Source organism: Hemibagrus wyckioides, linkage group LG09 (genome assembly GCF_019097595.1).
Source record: "Hemibagrus wyckioides isolate EC202008001 linkage group LG09, SWU_Hwy_1.0, whole genome shotgun sequence".
Taxonomy (NCBI): Eukaryota; Metazoa; Chordata; class Actinopteri; order Siluriformes; family Bagridae; genus Hemibagrus; species Hemibagrus wyckioides.
Window position 1 is genome coordinate 978,380 of NC_080718.1, and position 4,484 is coordinate 982,863.

The following is a 4,484-nucleotide window of genomic DNA, read 5'->3' on the forward strand; positions in this document are numbered from 1 at the left end:
TTTTAGCACAATTATAATTACACCTGTCACTTTATCTACTGTAAATACTACTTGCACATACTTCTCTATGCACACTCTGACATAGCCTTATTTATCGATGTACATATTTACATATTTATCTGCACCTGTTCATTGGCAGAATTTCTACTATTTGCACTTCTGGTAGATGCTAAACAGCATTTCATTGCTATGTACCTGCACTCTGCAATGACAATGAAGTTGAATCTGTCTGTCTGTCTGTCTGTCTGTCTGTCTGTCTATCTATCTATCTATCTATCTATCTATCTATCTATCTATCTATCTATCTAATGCACAGGGTTTCACGCTGTCCACCAGGCGCCTCAAAAGCGATGGGCCAAAACCTTCAGATTTGAACGTTTGTGTGCTTCGCTGCATGTCAAAGCTTTTCCATAGGACAGAAATACCTGTTCTTGTCTAGACCTGATTGGTGAGCAGTACACCCCGTATGGCTCGCCAGCTCATCACTGTGCAAACACATTCACGCACTCGCTCATACCTAATAGCAATTTGTTTCAGCTGATCCACCTACTGGCATGTCTTTTGGAGGTGAGAGGAAACCGGAGAACACCGGGTGTACACACACGGGGACTCCGGACAGACTGCAAACTGGTGACCCTGCAGCTGAGAGGTGGGACCTCTTTTAAGTCTTTTGAGACAGTCTGTGCAGACATTCTGTTGACGTTAAAGCGAATTTGTTTAAACTGCTGTTTCCTCAGGTGTAACTCATCCGGAATTGGCGTAAATCGGCACTAGAGGCCAATCCTGGGTGCTGCGCCCAGCCGCACGAGGCCCACACACCTGTCTGCATCTCCCTGGTGGTCTAGTGGCTAGGATTCGGCGCTCTCACCGCCGCGGCCCGGGTTCGATTCCCGGTAAGGGAAACGAGCTCTTTTTCGCGCCCGGCCAGAGCTAGCGGCCGCAAGAAGCCGAGGTACTGAAATGGCGCGTTTCCCAGAGGCTGGTAAAAGCTGTCCTTCGAGCCGGATTTGAACCGGCGACCTAAGGATGTCCATTTGTAAGCACCTACAGTCCTCCGCTCTACCAGCTGAGCTATCGAAGGGAGGGCTCAGGGATGTCTTTTGGCAGCGACCTGGCAAATGGGACCCCTGGCGATTTTGTCTGTTACGAGCCACATTGCGCAGCAGTTTCAGGGGTGCTAGGCCAGATTTACTGGGGCCTATAAACGTGCTTGTCGATGTTGGACCCTTCTTCACCGACAAACTTTACAATCCCGTTTGCAATCTCAGGTTTCTACGCGTGGCCGCCCTCACCGGTGCGTTGACTTAAACTAAGTAAATACAGAGAGGACCTAATGCGCAGGGTTTCACTCTGTCCACCAGGCACCTCAAAAGCGATGGGCCAAAACGGTCAGATGTGAACGTTTGTGTGCATCGCTGCACGTCAAAGCTTTTCCATAGGACAGAGATACCTGTTCTTGTCTAGACCTGATCGGTGAGCAGTACACCCTGCATGGTTCACCAGCTCATCACAGGGCACTGAGCAAACACATTCAAGCACTCGCTCATACCTAATAGCAATTTGTTTCAGCCGATCCACCTACTGGCGTGTCTTTTGGAGATGAGAGGAAACTGGAGAACACCAGGTGTACACGCACGGGGACTCTGGACAGACTGCAAACTGGTGACCCTGCAGCTGAGACCTCTTTTAAGTCTTTTGAGACAGTCTGTTGATCTTAAAGCGAATTTGTTTAAACTGCTGTTTCCTCGGGTGTAACTCATCCGGAATTGCCATAAATCGCCACTAGAGGCCAATCCTGGGTGCTGCGCCCAGCCGCACGAGGCCCACAAACCCGTCTGGGTCTCCCTGGTGGTCTAATGACTAGGATTCGGCGCTCTTGCTGCGGCGGCCTAGGTTCGATTCCCGGTCAGGGAAGCAAGCTCTTTTTTGCGCCCGGCCAGAGCTAGCGGCAGCACACAAACGGCGTGCTTCCCGGAGGCTGGTAAACGCCATCCTTCGAGCCGGATTTGAAACGGCAACCTAAGGATGTTCATTTGTAAGCACCTACAGTCCACCGCTCTACTAGCTGCGCCAAAGTTCAATAGTCTGCTTTGGGTGGGGAAGAAAGGAAAAAAATGGGGAAGGAGGGGAAGGAAGAAAAGAGAGAAGAGAGAAGAAAAGAAAGAAAGCAAAGGAGAGACAGAGTGCCACATGTGATTTATATGCACCTGTTTTGTAATTTTTTTAATTAAAACAAAAACCTACCAATATTTATATTATTAAATATATATGTTGAAGCACACACCTAAATAAACTTATAATGATAAAACAAAGAATACATTCAAGTCAGGTCAAGAATCTTTTATTGTCCTTTTGACCACATATAGCTGATGCAGTACACAGTGAAATGAGACCATGTTTCTCCAGGACCCTGGTGCTACATAAACAACATAACATAATTACAAAACACAGAGCTAAGGACGGAAAGTAAGCTGTCCTAGCTTCATAAAGTACATCGTGTGCAACATGGTGCAAACAGTGCAAGACAAAAGACAGTGCAAAGAGACAATACAGTACGTATAGCAGCAGTTGAATAATGTGCAAATACAATTCAAATAATACATTATTTAATACATGTACCCTAATAATAAATACAAGTGACACATTATAAAATAGCAATATATTAAACTATAAACAAAACAGAAAAATACTATTTAAACATCAAATATTTAAATATAAAATACATGTAACTTTGTAAGAATACAAGTGCTATATGCAACATATCTATATTTTCTTTATTTTTTTGAGCAACTGTTGTTCTGTCATCATCTCTGTCACTGGACAATAAATTCTGGCCTTGTCTTGGCTATGTCCAGTTGCTGATGTCCTAGAACAACCACACTTTCTGCAAGTGTCGGCCTTCACCTAACGTATGCACGTGGTTGACGTGGCACAGGTGGTTGAAATGCTGTTGGAGGAACACGGCTTGGTTGATGGACCATCAAGTAGGGTGGAGCGCTGCTGGGCTGGGGAGTGCTGGTTGCTGAGGCTCCAGGGTCCATGTCCAGGGTCCGAATGCGGGTTCGGTGTGGGGACCATGCTTGATAAAAGTGCTGGGCTCGATGGAAACAGCACCAGTTTGCGCCAGTATGCGTAAAACATGATGAAAAAAATATACATTAACAGTCTACATATATGGCAGTAAAATTTAAGCAGTGGGTAAAGAGTTTAGGTGAGATATTTCAGATGTAATATACTGAGATATTTACATACCAAATTCTCCTCAATAACTTGAGTGGGAGAATCTGAAAAAAGTCATGTGTCCACAGGCCTGCACTGGACATTTGCTTATCTGTAACATTAAAAAAAACACTGTCAGTTGGCACAAAACCTAAAGATTACACGGTATGGCTTTGTCTTTTCTATACATACCCTCTGGTGAGGAGCAGGTCTGTCCCCAGCTGCAGAGGGACACACACCTGTGCTGGAAAACTGCCATGGCCTTTTGATTTTTGAGGCTTTAGTAGTTGAAAATCTGTGAAAGTTAAATTCAGCATGTTGAATTGAATAATATCATAATTAAATAAATAAAAACGAACAACATGCAATTCCGTACAATTTCCAGCCCTCTTATATTATAAATTGTACATAAAAATGCACACTATAATAATAATACACTATGATGAATAATACCAGTACACTATGATGAATAATACCAGTACACTATGATGAATAATACCAGTACACTATGGTGAATAATACCAGTACACTATGATGAATAATACCAGTACACTATGATGAATAATACCAGTACACTATGATGAATAATACCAGTACACTATGGTGAATAATACCAGTACACTATGATGAATAATTTTTTTGTATACTTATAATGCATATCAATACATGATACACATCGAGGCATGGATTTAAACAAAAAACAGCTCTTACCTGGGGCGGTATAATGTTCCAAATCCTCCTAAAAATTAAGGTTAATCACAGCACATGATTATAATAGTCCAAAAGTTATTAAAATAAACAGGTAAAAACGCGATATACGAAAACACACACTGCAGGCGAAAACACGTAACTTGAATGACACGTCACTGTGCGTGCACGATTTGATTGGCGGATTCATCCGTTTCCGTGGGCAGGCCCATCGGCGCGAACGAACGCGATTAGCGGAGAATGATCAAATTGCGAGAGATTCGATTGGCTCGGACGGGCGTGGCCATCATTGTCTGTCCATCTTTTCAGCGCAGGGATTGGGGAAGAAACATGTAACGGATGTAACGGGCCAATGTGATTGGCCGAGAAAGATTTCCCCTTTTTCCGAGAAAGATTTGAGCTTTGATTGGCTGGCTGACCATGCTTACATGTCCGTACGAAGCCCGAAACCTCTTCACTCACTCTAGCTGACGACACACACACACACAGTAGCGGTCTGAAGTCCGTGAAAAATACATTGTTGCTATTACCGTTTAAGCGATATGTTGCTTAAACTA

The 4,484-nt window shown here is 43.9% G+C and overlaps 2 non-coding genes across 2 annotated transcripts; one reads left to right on the forward strand and one right to left on the reverse strand.

Moving 5' to 3' along the window:
- The first annotated feature begins 830 nt into the window (after window positions 1-830).
- Window positions 831-902, forward strand: trnae-cuc (transfer RNA glutamic acid (anticodon CUC)). Its single transcript has one exon. It is a non-coding gene; the product is annotated as a tRNA-Glu (tRNA).
- Window positions 903-992: 90 nt separating this feature from the next.
- Window positions 993-1,081, reverse strand: trnay-gua (transfer RNA tyrosine (anticodon GUA)). The gene is given in 2 exon segments: window positions 993-1,028; window positions 1,045-1,081. It is a non-coding gene; the product is annotated as a tRNA-Tyr (tRNA).
- Window positions 1,082-4,484: the final 3,403 nt, after the last annotated feature.